The 16,918-nt window shown below is 46.3% G+C and overlaps 1 protein-coding gene across 1 annotated transcript in view; it reads left to right on the top strand.

The window, feature by feature from the left end:
- The window catches only part of PABPC4 (poly(A) binding protein cytoplasmic 4), a 563,337-nt gene that overhangs the window by 484,141 nt on the left and 62,278 nt on the right, over positions 1-16,918 (top strand). The window lies entirely within an intron of this gene.

Genomic DNA, 16,918 nt, shown 5'->3' with positions numbered 1-16,918 from the left:
ACTGGGAAGAAACCTGTCGGTTTAGACTTCTCTGATTTGCAAGGTGGAAGAAAGCTACGCCCCCGCACTTCTGCACTGCGTTCTGTCGGAAAGATGTTTTCTTTTTCACAGCTCCGAAAATAACTGAATGTTCTTTGGATCGTTCTCTTTCCTGGGTGCCTCCAGTCACCTTATTTTCCAAATATACCTAATTCCCCTAGTTTAGCCGGCAGAGGCTGCCTCCATACCAGTGACCCAGCAAAACATGTCCCACCCGGCTGTGCATTGTTTGCACTTTGAGAAGCCTGAATTGCCTTATCTGCAGGTTCCTGTGCCTTGGTCTCTCTGGCCTTGTGGATTATTTTTCTCTGTCATCCCAGGATACCAGTGTTTGTGGGGTGAACATGAGCACCATTGCCCCTGCCCCTTGAGAGCCTGTTTCTCACACTCCACCCCCCCTCTCACACACACCCTTTACTTACATTATCCATGAGGAAAGCCCCTCCCTCATCACTTTCATTTACTGGAAACTCCTCCTGTTTGCAGGGAAGGGAAAGGAGAAGATGGCTCTGTCTTGTAGCCACGGGTATGTCTTAACATCAGCACACATCTTTTGCAATCTATATATTTCTTCAGACGTCAGCTAAACTATTCCATATAGCTGATTCTCAGGCTGGTGTAGGGGGACTACAAGCTTTTGCTGGCCTTGGTGGTGGTAATTTTATTTATTTATCTGCAATATTTATATACCGCTCCGTAGCTCAAATAGATTCCAGGCGCTTGTACCGAGAGCTTCAGCTATTGGGAGGTATAGAAATGCAATAAATAAATACATGTAAGGGGAACCAAGCCTGCAATGTTGGAGGCAGAATGTCCTTTGGGACTAGAGTCCCCTCTGACATTGCACGGAGGCTGATTCGGAAAGTGATGCATGTGCAGACTGCAGCTGTAAGGGGGTGGCCTTCGTTTGAAATACAGTATCAGGATTGACATGTTCTTTCTGCATATGGATGGTCCACAGATTAAAGAATTGATTGATCATTGGCTTTTAAACTGATTAAATGTAAGTTGATTTGCATATTGCCCTCAGCCCTTTTGGAGCGATTAAGGGAATTTGTGAGCTTACAGTTTAATCAACAAATGATGTCCTCCATTACAACAAAGAGAAATCTTCGGTGTGCTCTTTTTTTGTAGTCTATTTCAGTAACACACCAGAACCAAAATAAACAAGCACGTCTTTCCCTCACAGCTCTACTGATTAATCCCCTGAAGCTTTTGTGGGTGGACCAATTGATTAAAGCTCGCAGCCTGGTATGCCTCCTTTTTAATGTCTCAACCACATGCCTCTGTAAGTTATGAGGTTTCAATCAGACACAAGTTGTACGAATCTTCTTCATAGTATAACTTGCCTTAAAAACTCTTACTGAAATCCATGCCAGATATTAAATTCTGTGCTTGGTGTGGTAGAAAGGCAGGCCCACACAGCGCCTTCATATGAGCCCTAAGAGCATTTGCTAAGGGTTTGTTAATACGGTTCTGGTGGGTGGTTGCCGCCTCCCAGTTCTAGTCTGCTAGCTTATTTTTGGCACGTGTACGCACACACACACTACAGGCTGCAACAAGCTCTACCAAGTTGCTGCTATGGGAGATGCCAGGGCCAGAAGATGGAATTCCCCTCCTCTCTGTTACTACAGCGACTGTTTCCATGGGAAACGGCAAACACGCAGCATACCCCCGAAGACCAGCGTGATGGAGAGGATGCCATTGGCTGAGAGGACCCAACAGCAGGGAGATGGCATGGGAAGGGGAGGGGGAAGTGATGTTGGGGGGAGTTGCTGTGGAGTCCGTAGCTCTCGAGTGAAGCAGAGGGCAGGCCAAAAGGTGGAAGCCTGAGCAGGTAGGGATACCCTCCCACTCCCGTCTGCTTGCAACGGGCCAGGTGCAAGAGTCCCCGTCCCCCCCGGTTCTGGCACTGCAGGTACCCCGCTCGTGTGAGAGAGGAAGAGGTGGAGACTTTGCATGGTGACGGTTGCAAAATCTCTCCACCCCCAGCTCAGGCTGCTTATGCTTTTCATGGTTGCAGCAAAGGGCCGGCGCCGCTTCTCTTACCATGGGTGTGAAAGAAGGTGCACCTGCCATGATGTGTCCTGTTTTAATGCCTGTTTTGAATATGACCACCCAACCTGAGCGATGCGCAGATGGCAGCAGATGCCCCCTTCCTGTTACCAGTGGTTTTGGTGGGGGGAAACGGCGTCAGTGCAAAGAGACTTCATGAGCCTGGTATGACGTGCAAGTGTTGCTGGAGTGTAGGGAAAGAACGTGGCCTTCCCTCCCCAGTGTATCTCTCACCACATCCAAGAGGTGGAGGACCCTGGAGTTCAGGTCTGCACCTTCTCTGTCAATAGCGTATCCTCTGCATTTGGTGAGAGCCTGCTTTAGTCCCCGGCACTTACTATGGGACCATGAAGTCGCTTAGGGCAGGGACCTTTGATTTGTTTGTCACTAGTGCATAATATGAAATGTAGGGGGGGGGGCTTGGTGTCACCCTGCATTTTTGTAATAGTAACAGCTCAGTGTGTGTGTGTGCTTGGAAGGGCTGATGGCAGGTATTATTATTATTATTATTATTATTATTATTATTATTACATTCATATCCTGCCTTTTTTCCTCTTAAGGAACCCAAGGCGGTGTACATAATCCTCTCCATTTTATCCTCACAACAACCCTGTGAGGTAGGTTGGGCTGAGAGTCTGTGACTGGCCCAAAGTCACCCCGTGGGTTTCCATGGCCGAGTGGGGACTAGAACCCGGATCTCCCGACTCCCAGTCTGACACTGTAGCCACTACACCACCCTGGTAGTTCGGTTGCCTTGCAAAATACGGGATTCCTTATTTTCTAGAATGCTGTAAATTGGATTGAGTGTAGGGAGAGAATGGTTTTTGTTTCTGCTGCTACCATTAATATTTAATAATAATGCTTCTCGTTTGTATCGACTGTTTCTAGAGTTTCAGCCTAGAACACACACGCTCAGTGCTGTGAAGGAGGCCGCTATAGCTAGCCTTGTATTGCACAGGATTGTGGGGAGGGCAGACAGAGCTGAGGCTGGGAGTTCACTTATTTCCTTGCATAAACTTCCAGAGGGAGGACTGTCCTCATTGGCTCGGCTGTTCAAAACAAGAGAACACGTGGGAACATGACTTGCAGGGCTGGTGCTACCATAGAGGCCACTCAGGTAGCTGCCTAGAGTGCCAAGCTAAGAGGGGCGCCGGGCGCAGCACAGCACTCATGCGCGTTGGCTGTGAGCCAGGCTGGCCTGAGGATTCAGCTGGGCCCGGGTGGGCAAGATGGCAGCCCACGCCCGCCCATCCGAAGTGAAGCCAGGGACGCTGGGGTGGGGGTGGGGTGGCTCCACGTTCGGACTTCCGGAACGTGCCCGGAAGAGAGAGAGAGAGAGAGAGAATGTATGGGTGAATGGGGTGCATGGGGTCTTGGCGTGAATGCATGTGTTCATGCATGTGTTTGTTTGGAGTGAGTGATGCTGAGTGTGTGTGTGCGCGCGTGTGTGAGTTGGGGGGGATGATTTGGAGGTGATATTCCTTTTACATAATGCATTTTAGACCCATAGACGTTCCTTTCCAATTTGTTTGCTATAATTGGCATGACGTATTTCTTGCACTTTAAAATAAATTTAGCAGTTTCAAGTTTTGTGCTTCTTATTTTTTCCAGGAAACATATGTTCTTAAAAATCAAAGTTGGCATTTTTTTTTTTTTTGTGGGGTGGGTGGGGGTGAAAGTAGCTCACCTTGCCTAGGGTGCAAAATAGTCTGGCACTGGCCCTGATGACTTGGGACCAAACTGCCAGGCACGAGCCTTCAGCTTCCTAGAATACTAGGAGAGAGACTAACATTGTGCCTTAGGGTGGGGCACAAAATTGACTCAACAAGGTGTGCTACCTGCAGACTTCTCCAAAGGGCAATCCAGGAGGCCAAGTTGCCGGTGGGGGAAGGGGGAAGAGACACCTTTGCATGTAGAGGGTGTGCTCAGTGTGGGGGACTCTGATCCGTCCAGCCCCTTTCACGATCCCTTGCCCCTCTGGGGAGTACAAGCTATGCTTCCTTCTTGGCCTCATGCATTCCACCACCTTATTTGCTCTTGTATTTTACCTAACAAGGGAGATGAGGGGATGTGTATGTAAGTTTACATCCCACTTTTAATTCTTTAAAATCAGGTTTCTAGTCTTCATGGAAGCAGGGAGATGCTGGTTGGGAAATGCTGGGAATTGTAGGACTTATTTCAGTCTAAACTTGCATAGGATTGTGCTTTAACAGCACAGTGTTATAGATGTCTACTCAGAAGTAAGCCCCACTTCGTCCCAGTTTACTGTGAACAAAACAGCAGCCTAAAAAGCCCTCATAAGGATAGTTTGGAGGAAGAGGTTAGTTATGATAATCACAACTGAGATGCAAAATAACATGGTGGTCGTTTAAATATAGATATCCTGTGATGAAGCTTGAGAACCCTTCTCTTTGGGGGTGGAGAGGGTTCCGATGAGTGGTATCTTTTTGTATGTAAACTTGTAAATCCCATACCTTTCCGTGCATAAAAAGGTGGTTCTGCTGCTAATACGACATTTATTTATTTATTTTTAATGCACCTGGTTTCTGGAGTTTAAGGAACACAGTCGCCATGTCTTTTCAAGTTTTTTCTTCAGTAGCCTCCATATGGACTAGAAACCTGCTCTTTGGGACAGAAGATTCTTAGAGCCAGTTCCAGTTCATGGGATTTTAGGAAGCAACTAAAACAGCAAAACATCTCTCTCTCTCTCTCTCTCTCTCTCTCTCTCTCTCTCTCTCTCTCTCTCTCTCACACACACACACACACACACACACACACACACACACACACACACTCACACTCACACTCACACACACCATTTTTTAAATGCCAGTTTAAGACCTGATTAAAGCTACCTCATGTCAAGCTGCCAACCTGGAAACTAAGGCTGATGCCTTAACAGACATGTCCTCTGATAAGTAAAGATGCTGTGCAATGTCACAAATTGTACTGGTTTATAACTTACCCTCTATGCACCCACACTTCTCCTGGGTTTCAGGGCCAAATCCAAATGGAAGGGATATCCTGGGGATATCCTATATGATGCCACTTTGCCTACTGATTCCCCCCAAACCTCACAGCATCACGACTATGAAGGAAAATTTGCAGTACTGTTGTCAGACAGTGGCAAATATCGAGGGGCTGAAAACTGCAAAAACATTTTTTTGTTTTTGTTTTCTGACAACTCTGTGCGACATTGTAGCTGTGAAAGCCTGTAGCTTCATAACTGTCTTTACTTTAATTCCCCAGACATTAATACAGCCATGGCGGCTATAACTAGTTGAGCCTGTGCCCTGCCTTGTACTCCCACGCCTACCTGCGCTGGGTCTGCCCCTAACTATGCCTACTGTCAGAATGCTGACAGGAAGCCTGGAATTCCTCTGAAAACACTGGCGTACTGGCAGCTTTCTACCTTCAGAGTAAAACCAGCCATGCCCCGCATGACTTTGATCGCAGTTGCTGCCATAGGCTTTCACAGGGCATAAAAACCTTTGAACCACTGCACAGAACATCACCAAACCAATGCAAGGCAAATCTCGACAAACCCAATTGACGTACATCAATAGTTTTTACCAGAATTTGGAAGAATATATGATACACTGAGCTGTAGCTTGGAGTAAGAAGTACAAATGTCAGTTTTCAGCCCCTTTTAACTTACTGCACCTGTTGCAATTTTTGTCAGAACACTTTTGGCATTTTGTGCCGCTGCAGCCCTCATTGAGTCGATTGCGGATGCCAGCTTCCACATTATTAGCTAAGCAGGTGTGACTTGCAACCTTCTGAGTAATAACTGTCCCCTGTGCATGTGCACACCAACACACACACACACTCCACACCAACTTTCTCTCTTTGCTGGCTTTGAAGTGAAGATTCTACTGTTGCCCATAGCAACCCAAAAGGCCTAGCTGTGCCCTCCTTCCCACAAAAACGGCAAGGCTGTTAACTGCAAATCATTCTTGATCGAGCAGGAAGTTGCTTTGGTGTCTGTGCTGAGGGAATAACCAGAGCTTACAAGTTAATTTTGAAATTGAGAGGTACCATCCGAGTAGAAGCCTTCGCCCTCTAGCCTATGTATTCAAGGGTGTGGGGTGGCAGGGCACGTGTCCCAAGGCAGAGGAGCCCTGCGGTTGGAAACACACCTGATCAGTGCCCTGCTGTAACCCGGCTGCAATTAAAAGCCTGAGGCCACTTGTTAAAAGAGGTGCGGGGGATTTAATGCATGCGTTCCTCCACGGCAAGGCCTGTCCTCCAGCAGGCTTCTTCCAGTTTGGCAGCTGCTGCTCTGTGCAAGCAAAACTCCTGAAGAGAAAACTCATTTTGCAGTCAGAAGCTACAGTGTATTACTATTATTGGCTTGGGGGTGGTGGTTTCCCTCTAGAGGTGGAAGGGGTCTTGGTCCTTCGTCTGTCGTCCTGGGCTTCTCCTTTCATTAGCCACGGCCACTCAGAGGACCACTGCCATGGAGTGGATAAATGATGTCTCACTCTGCTAAATGGCAAAAGTGGGCTGTGCCTCAGCAAATGGGACGAGACAGATGGTGCCTGCTGCTGTTGCAGCTCCGCTTGAGATGAGGGCTGCAGTAGGTTGAACTCCCCAGCCCTGGTATCTGTGGGAGGCAGCATGGTCCCATCCTATCCAGCCTGCTTCACCTGCTGCAGCCTTTCCCAACTAGATGCCCTCCAGATGTGTTGGACTGCAATGTCCCTCGTCCTCAGCCAGAGTGATGTGAATTGCAGTCCAACACATCTGGAGGGCACCCAGTTGGGAAAGGCTGATTTACCAGTTTACCAAAGAACATCAGAAGAGCCCTGATGCTGGATCAGACCAAGGGTCCATTTCGTCCAGTATTCTGTTCACACAGCGGCCAACCAGTTGCCTGGGAGAAATCCCCAAGTTGGACATGAGGGTCTAGTTGGGGTTAGGAAGGAACTATTATACCCCAATAGACCAGATAGCCAAATGTTCTTGCAATACTTTACCTAATAAACACACACACACACACACACACACACACACACACACCTTGCCCTGTTGTGTGTGGCTTGGCACACTTGCGTGAATCCTTTTCGCAACTTTCCTGTGGGGTGCTGCCTACTCTGGGATTATGCAAATAGCTTCTTTGCGGCAGGGATGAATGGCTTTAAACTGGTGGTCTCCTGCCTCTTCCCACTTTGTGAATCTATGGAGTCAAGATCCATTGATGTGGATTTGCCAGACCCTTAAATCTCCCCATGAGACTCAAAATCCAGGTAAAGAACGATGAACGAACTTCTCTCTCCCCCCTACACACACAGAGACACACTTCAGCGCCTGCTGCTTCGTGAAGTGGCGATCCGAAGCGGTGTGCACTGATCCAGGGCTGGTGCTGGTGGCAGAGCGATGGAACGCAGAGAGCAGCGGAACTGTGAGCTCATTTAAGCGGTTCCATGCAGGGCTGGTGCTACCATAGAGGCCACTCAGGCGGCCGCCTAGAGCGCCAAGCTAAGAGGGGCGCCAGGCACAGTGCAGCATTCACGCGCGTTGGCTGTGAGCTGGGCTGGCCCGAGGATTCAGCTGGGCCTGGGCAGGCGAGATGGCGCCCGGCGCCTGCCCAGCTGAAGCGAAGCCAGGGATGCTGTGGTGGGGGTGGGGTGGCTCCACGTTCGGATTTCCGGAACGTGCCCAGAAGAGAGAGAGAGAATGTATGGGTGAATGGGGCGCATGGGTCTTTGAGTGAATGCATGTGTTCATGCGTGTGTTTGTTTGGAGTGGGTGATGCGGAGTGTGTGTGTGTTCATGTGTGTGTGAGTTGGGGGGATGATTGGGAGGTGATATTCCTATTAAATAATGCATTTTAGACCCATAGACGTTCCTTTCCAATTTGTTTGCTATAATTGGCATGACATATTTCTTGCACCTTAAAATAAATTTGGCAGTTTCAAGTTTTGTGCTTCTTATTTTTTCCCAGGAAACATATGTTCTTAAAAACCAAAGTTGGCATTTTTTGGGGGTGGGTGGGGTGAAAGTAGCTCACCTTGCTTAGGGCGCAAAATAGTCTGGCACCTGCCCTGGTTCCATGATACACCGGCCCTTGCTCAGCAACGCTGGTTCCGCCCTCATAGCTGGGTATTGGAGCGCTTTCGGTTTTGTGTGCAATGCTGTGGCTTGCAAAAAATGGCCCAAACTATGCTGCAGGATCCTGTGGCTGAGCTGCGTATGGCGTGCCCATTGTCTCCAGGGCAGCCTTTTGTAGCTTCCCTCAGCCACGTGGCCACTCTGACTGGTCTCCTTCCCAGGGACCCAGGCCGTGGGCACTGCTGTCACTGCTGGCATGGAGGGGAAGTCCTGTTCTTGAGCTGGAATGTACCGCAGTTGAATATCTCTACTTGCCTCTGACTGACCCAGGCAGCAGGTACCCCATCTCTACGCACACCTTTTTAGAGGCGAAAGGAAGCCTTCCAGCAACAGCCCACTTGAGTCGTTTTATCCATTTTAGCTGGCCTTTAATCAGTGACTGGTTTATCATCAACATTATACTCAATATACATTAATTGCATTTGAATAAATATACATATTATAATATAGTGGAAATGTTGTTTTGAGGATCCAGAAGGAAGGAAAGGGAATTTTCCTTAGTGTGGAATAACTGCTAGCTTAATAACCAAAAATGCCCACCAACCCTTGTTAGAAGAAAAGGCCCTTTCCTGGATTTTTTTGTCTGAAACTGGCTGTAAGAATCCAATTTAGGCAGGCTGAATATGGAATCGTGATCCTTGCTAGGCAAGGACAAAATGGCATCAGAAAAGTTAGATATGTTTGAGATTATGGATAGGCCATGTATTGATCCATAGATGTTTGTGCAAGTAACGTCTCCTGCTCTCTGCTGAACAGCTTATCAGTGGGAAGGGGGAGGAGATACCACAAAATCTTTGTCTTCCCGCAGTTGCATCTTGTAGATATAAGAGCTATCTTTTTTTCTGTGCTATTTGTGCCTTGCTTGGATCTGAACCATGTATTGCAACTGCTGATCTTTGTGGATTTTATTTTTTAGAAATTAAATGCCTTCACTTCATCATTAAATGTTGGAAATACACAAGCTTTTGCATCACACAGCATTCTTCTTCATACATAGGGTTTTTTTTAAACGAAAATATTTTAAAATATATAGATCATGTGCTCCGAAGTATGTGATTAACCCAGTAACAAGGAATAGCTTTGCTTTAAAAAGCAGCAGATTTCAAAGAGGATTTCCTGTCTTTTGAGTTACAAACCAAAACTAGTTGGCCTTAGGAGGAACAATTGGATGACACAACACTCAAACCCAAAACCAAGAAATGAGGATGGGATTTTCCATCAGGAAATATAATGAAACTGTATTATACGGTGCCCTTCAATCTCTTCCACTGGATAGGAAGTCACTGAATTGCTTTTGAAAACATCCTAATACTTTCCAAACATTTGAACTGTGTTGCTTGTCTTTTGGATTCCTTTGAAGTCACCTTAAAAACATATATGGTTGGATCCAGGCATAGTAGACCTTTTGAAATCAGTGGGACCTAAGTTAGTCATGACTAACTCATGTGTCCCATTGATTTCAGTGCATCTACTCTAACTATGACTAAGTCTGGATCCAACCCATAGTCCAGCCTTCCACAACACGGCACTGTCCAGTTGTATTGGACTATAACTCATCTCATCCCCAGCCAGCATGGCCATTAGCAATGCTGTAGTGGAGCCTTTGACAGTAAATGGGGGGCTTTGGGGACTGAAAGGCAGGCAGGATGAATAAATAAAGAAGTTGCATGCCAATGATTTCAGTGCCAAAGCTGTCCAATTTAATTTCAACAAGATTCTGGGATATTTTATATTGGAATGTCAAAATGTGTACAAGTGTTGTCCAAGAATGCAAGAGGGTCAACACACCCATCAGCGATGTGGAACAGGGGTCTTTAGGTCACCTGAACAGCCATCTGTTGGAGATGATGTAGCTGTGAGTTCCCTGAAACATGGACATGGCTGACAAGGTGCCCTCAAAATCACTATTTCTAAGGTTGTAATCCTGTATACATGGAGTAAGTCTCTTTGAACTCCATGGGCCTTTCTTCTCAGTTGCACACAGGAGTAATGTACCACCTTGGAAGCTGGCAACTTCTCCACCGACACAGGTGGTCCAATAAAACAAAGACATCTCCTTCCCTGAGATCCAATTCTCCTTTCCTGAGATCCAAGACCACACCTCAAAGTTCCAGCTCCAAAATCCCTATGAGGCAGGCCTGACCCACTTCAAAACCAGCCAGGCCCAGGCGGTTTTTGTGAACTGCCCAGAGAGCTTCGGCTATTGGGCGGTATAAAAATGTAATAAATAAATAAATAAATGAATAAGGGCAGCTTTCAGCTCCAAGAGCTGTATCCCTTCTGGGATCCCTTGCAATGTCATAGAGGATGCCAAATCATCACTCTGGGATTGTATTTTGCAATGCTTTGGTGCTCCTAAAATTATTTCCTGCCCAATGCTTGGGTTGCTTGTACATTTGGACCAGGAGCTGTCTTGCCAAAAGCACAGCAGCAGGAAAGAGAAAGAGGGATCAGTGCAAAGCACATTAGCCTCATGTAACCTGCTAATGAGGCTGAAATTGGAGCCTCACCCATCTATTCCTCATAAACTTAAAAAACTCTTAGGAAAAGGGTTGGAGGGAGAAGAGATGAATGGAAAGCTGTCAGGAATCCCTGGGTATAACAGAGTAACTCACACCCTCTTGGTCCATATAATAAAAATGAGGGTGCCTCTGAACATGTGAAGATTTCTCCCCACCCCCCACCTGAATAGACACAGCCAGCTCATCTGGAATCTAGAGTTAGGTATTAGAATGGGTCTTCCGGTAAGATCACCGCAGCACTTACCTGGGAAACAACTTTTGGGATGCTTGCAGGAAACACATCTTTGGCTGGAGGCAGGCAATATTTTTTTTAAGAGAGCTGAATATGATATTAGAGAGGCTTTATTTCCCATGGTATACACACGTTTCTTTTATCCCAGCCATAACACCTCAAATGTTACCAATCTGCCCCCACCCCCCCAAAAAAAACAGTTACTCGCCTGTTAAAGGACTAGTAGCCAGGTTTTCCATGCTGGCTGTGGCAGAGGGGAATGGCCAGCATGGGAATGCTGGCTGGTTTTTAAAACGACCTCCGTTCCTCCTCTTCCACCAGCCTGCTGTGTTTCTGTGCTTGCTGTGAAAGAAGGGACTTCCCCTGCTCCATGGGCAACATGGGCTAGTGGAGGAGGGATGGCTTGTGGATCATGCCGCCTGTCTGCCACTCACCTGCTGTGTTTCTGTGCTGGCAGTAGAGGAAGGGGAAGGCAGTATGGAAACCAAATGGGGGTGAGGGTGAAGGGACAGAATGATCCATGCCTCCTCTTCCAACCTTACTGCGTGGACTTCCTGTTGTTGTTTATTTGTTCAGTCATTTCCGACTCTTCGTGACTTCATGGACCAGCCCACACCAGAGCTTTCTGTCGGCTGTCGCCACCCCCAGCTCCCCCAAGGTCAAGTCTGTCACCTCCAGAATATCATCCATCCATCTTGCCCTTGGTCGGCCCCTCTTCCTTTTGCCTTCCACTTTCCCTAGCATCAGCCTCTTCTCCAGGGTATCCTGTCTTCTCATTATGTGGCCAAAGTACTTCAGTTTTGCCTTTAATACCATTCCCTCAAGTGAGCAGTCTGGCTTTATTTCCTGGAGTATGGACTGGTTTGATCTTCTTGCAGTCCAAGGCACTCTCAGAATTTTCCTCCAACACCACAGTTCAAAAGCATCTATCTTCCTTCGCTCAGCTTTCCTTATGGTCCAGCTCTCGCAGCCATAGGTTACTACGGGGAATACCATTGCTTTAACTATGCGGACCTTTGTTGTCAGTGTGGTGTCTCTGCTCTTAACTATTTTATCAAGATTTGTCATTGCTCTCCTCCCAAGAAGTAAACGTCTACTGATTTCCTGGCTGCAGTCAGCGTCTGCAGTAATCTTTGCGCCCAGAAATACAAAGTCTGTCACTGCCTCCACGTTTTCTCCCTCTATTTGCCAGTTATCAATCAAGCTAGTTGCCATAATCTTGGGTTTTTTGAGGTTTAACTGCAACCCGGCTTTTGCACTTTCTTCTTTCACCTTTGTCATAAGGCTCCTCAGCTCCTCCTCGCTTTCAGCCATCAAAGTGGTGTCATCTGCATATCTGAGGTTGTGGACTTCCTAGTAGTTGCTAATGACAACCAGGCAAGTTGTTATAAACTCTGTTTTTATTCCACTGACAGCTCTAGTCAACCAGGTTTGTAGGTTTTTTTAAACAACTGAACAACCTGACAAACCTGTTTAAGAGAAGCAAGAGTGGGATTGAGGATACGCATCATGAGCATCAATCCGTCTTTAAATACCATTGCCTATCTCTAGCATCACTGGGAGTTGCAGTCCAACGCACCTGGAGCATGCCAGGTTTGGCAAGGCTGGGCCACAGAGTGTTGTTCCAACTCACCCCAGCCCAAATCTGGGGGTGGCATTGGCTTTCCCCTGCATTTCACTCGGTGAGGAGCATTAATGGCTGCCTTAAAACTACTCCATGTAAAATGCTCGAGACAAGCTGAGCAGGGAAGTAGAGTCTCAATGGAAAAGCCAGTGGTCATCACGTAATCTTACAGTTTCCAATGATAGGGAGAAAAAGATCACACGAGATGGTGTGCCCATTCACAGTGAACACTCTGGAGCTCACGAGTAGGGGGAAATTAAGAACACCCCCCAGAGCTTGAGCACTCAGAAAAGGAAGACTTCCCAAAAATTCTCTCCGCTTGTCTTTCCTTGATGGAACCATACGCCGTGTAAAAATACCCTGTTTCCCTGAAAGTAAGACATCCCCCGAAAATAAGACCTACTTCCAGTTTTGCCTCTCGCTGTAATATAAGGCATCCCCCAGAAAATAAGACCTTTTTTTTTGTTCAACAATAAATGTGTACCGTATTCTTCTTCATGGAAAAATAAGACATCCCCTGAAAATAAGACCTAGCGCATCTTTGGGAGCAAAAATTAATATAAGACACTGTCTTATTTTCGGGGAAACAGGGTAATACATCCAAACCTGCCATCGTTCAAAGAATGAACGATTTCTGGACTGGGTTGGCTTCGTTAATTGAAAATCCACAGTTGAGCATTACCGTATATTAAGGCCAACCAAAATATCACAAAAGAGTGTGCAAGTTTTGGGGTTCTTCAACTCCTCATCAGGCTGGCTTTTAAGCAAAAATGGGTGTGTGGGGAGAGAGCTGGCATGATACTAAACCTGCAAACTCTGCAGTTATAATAATCTAAGAGGGATAGGGTGGCAACATGTGCATTACCAAAAGAAGAAGAAGAAATGCATCACCAAAAAAAGAAAGAAAAAGAGGACAACAGATGACGCAGATTTGCATAACATTTACATGTGCTCATTTAGCTGTATGTAGATGTAAATTTAGAAATAATGACACCAATTAGAATCGAAATCCAGTGTCAACGCTTCCATACTCCCGTTTAGGGTTCTTTATCTCCAACCTGGACTTGGACTGGACAGTCCTTCAAACAGAGGACTATCCTAGGTTGGCCATGTGTCCAACTTTACAGAGGACAGTTCTCTATTCCAAGGACTGTCAGAGAGCAATGTTCTGTTTGAAGGCATTTTCTAGTTCCAAATTTGCATATGTATGTATCAGCAAGCCTATGCAAATTTAATGCAAATCTGTGTCCTTTTTTTTGATAACATGTAAGTACCTATCCTACCCTTTCAAACAGAAGACTGTCCTCCATAAAGTAGGATTTATGGCCACGCTGTGAGTCCTGAAGACTTGGGGGCTGCCTTGACAGTGCTGGCTTGCCCCACTTTTAGAAAAACGCCACACTTTCGCTGCAGCGGGTAATCCCGATGCAGGAGGCAGCGTGGGCTTTCCGGCAGCCATTCGGCTTGTCAGATCTGCCCCCTGTCCAGATTCCGGCTATCAATCAGAGGTTGCCTTCCGCCCAGGAATGCCCCCAAGTGCAACGCCAGAGTGAGGGCACATGGTGGAAGAGCTGTAGTGACCTCGCTCCGACAGGAAAAGTCGGGGTAAATCCCCAACTTTTTCAGCAAACAGTTTTGTGGGAAAGCCTTGCAGTGGCTGTGCAGTGAGTGCTGTGTCATTTAATCAGCGCAGTGCCACCTAGCAGCCACCATAGGGCTTTTTAACGCATACAGACATCCCTTGAAGATTTAATGGGATTGTTCTCTGTTACATTCTAGCAGGTTTCAGATTTCACCAAGTTTGTTGGGGCAAAGGAAAATAATGGCAGATCCTCCATTCTGAGAACCATTTGATGGACCAAAATAGCTATCTGTGCTTTCGTTTGCTGTTCATTCATTGAAACATTCACACTTATTTCCTGTCCTGCCATCTGAGACCTTTCTGAGGCCCAACTGAGATAGAATAAGACCCAATGAGGGTTTAGGCGTTCTGCTTTTAATAATGTTTTAGTTTTAAATGTTTTAATTATATGTATTTTATGACATTTGTGGGTAACAAATAATAATAATAATAATAATAATAATAATAATAATAATAATAATTATTATTATTATTATTATTAGGGATACACTTTATCCAGGCCTGGAAGTCCAGGTGAGCCAGGCCCATTGTCATGAGGGGGAAATGGAGGCTACATTGTTGATGTTTGGGGATGTTTATGCCCAAGGTATTTCCCTATAGGTTCATGAAGGTCCAGATCTTTAAATTTGCTGGAGCCAAATCAATAGCAGTGTTGAAGAAAACATGCAACATTAGGGAGCTGCTGGCTGAGGCCTTCCTCCAGATAGAGAGAATACAGGAAATGCTACATCTTGTAACTGAAGCGTCAGATAGAAATGTGCCTTCTCATGTGACCTGCTCTCTCCAGAACTACAATTCCCAGAGTTTCTTGATTCCTGCTGGCATTTTCCAAGTCACAACAGGAGGAGCAAATAGGTAATAATCAGGAACAATGAGGTTGCAGGGACAGCAGGAGGAAGCCAATACCTCTGATAAGATCTACAGGCCCCAGAACAGATGGAGGCAAATGAGCTAGGCCTCTGGTTTCCAGTGTTCATTGAACACTTGGCACTAAATTCTAGGGATAGAAAATAGCATCTAAAGAAAAGTCATCCTGTGTGTGCAATATATCTACCTGTGTGTATGTGTACACCCCCCATACTTCAGTCTTCCCCAACCTGGTACCCTTCAGATGTGTTGGACTATAACCCTCAGCATCCTCAATGGCTGGGGGATGATGGGAATTGTAGTTCAATACATCTGGAGAGTGCTGGATTGGGAGAAAGCTAGCATACACCCTTTTCTGGCTATTAATACAAACCAGGCAGCCAGAAAGAAAAGGGATCTAAAGAAATTAAAGGATATCAACCTACCCTCCAGTTTTTTTCAAATCACGGGTTGTGTAGGGAAGGGAGACTGCAGTAAGAATTTGTAGTAGGCTCAGTGAAGTTATGCTTTTGGCCACTGGACGAAGAGAGCCACGTGAATTGTTCATCTGCCTGCCCCATTCATATATAAAGCAGGGGAAGTGTGTGTGTCTGATTTTTAAATCAAAGCAGGCACACAGGTGATGGAAATTGAAAACCAGTTTTGGGTCAGAAAGAGGCAGCTGTAATGAAACCCTAACTTCCTTTTTCCATGAAATGAGGAGTGCATTGGTACATCTGGTCAGTTGGCAACTGTAGCAGGGCTATGCCAAAGGCGTCGTTGTTGGATGTTATTCCTGAAGTTGCACTGATTGTAAGCATCTTAGGGAATGCTGTGAGTTGTAGGGCTTTAGGGCTTTTTCCTGCCTAAACATGCATAGGAATGCATCTTTAAGAGCAGTCCTATCATTTCCTCTATTTTGGATGTTCAGGCATGACTCCAATGTTAATGTAAACAAAAGGCACCACCCACATAGAAAGAAGAGGTGACTGCAAACCTGGTAGTGCAGTGAGGTTTGCAGAAGTAGAAACAAATATTTAGGGGAAAATAAGCCCAAAACATCCCAATGAGGTCGCTGCAGAATGCTGCATGTCTGTTGTCAGGACCGGAGAAGACTGGAGGAGCATGGCTGATCGATTGGAATGCTAAAAAGATTTGTTGCAGGTCCCACTTTTAAAACCTCGAATTTACTTCTACTTATTTATTTAAATAGATTTTTAGGGCTCCTTTAAGGGGCGAATCCTCCCTTTAGTTTGTATTTAAAATGTGCAAAAGCATTGTAAAAAAATAAAGCACATGCAACTCTGCACATGCTCAGAAACACTCTTTATAAGACTTGGGGCTCTGCCCAGCCATCTTCTGACAACAGGACGTGGTTAAGTCCTATTGAGCTTCAGAATCTATAACGTCTTCATTTTGTGCATTAATTTCCTGGCTTCTATATACCTGTGCAAGATGCATGCATGAATGCGTGAGCGTGTAAAACGGGTGTGTTCAAAATGCATATCTTGGCTGAGTTCGGACGACACGCTAATCAATGGTGGTTTTCCATTTTGTTCCTATTACCCCCCCCCCCCCCCGTTGATTAGCGTATCGTCCACACTCAGCCATTGTAGGTAATATAATGCAGAATATGCTGGTTATTGTTCCTGTTTCCTTCCCGTACACCGTTTTCCCCCTGCGACGCATGCGCATTGCGAAAAGTGGACGGGTTGGCGAGAGCGAGGGCGTGTGTGGACGTAGTTGCGCCTGCGCAGGCGCGCTCGAGGGACTGGGCGGCCGTTGGGTTACCTCAGCAGTCAGTCAGTGGGTCGGTTGGTCGTCCGTCTGCGCATGCGCTCGGG

This window comes from Elgaria multicarinata, chromosome 13 (genome assembly GCF_023053635.1).
Source record: "Elgaria multicarinata webbii isolate HBS135686 ecotype San Diego chromosome 13, rElgMul1.1.pri, whole genome shotgun sequence".
Lineage (NCBI taxonomy): Eukaryota > Metazoa > Chordata > Lepidosauria > Squamata > Anguidae > Elgaria > Elgaria multicarinata.
Note: the sequence above shows the minus strand (reverse complement) of the source record. Positions and strands in the feature narration are given on the sequence as shown.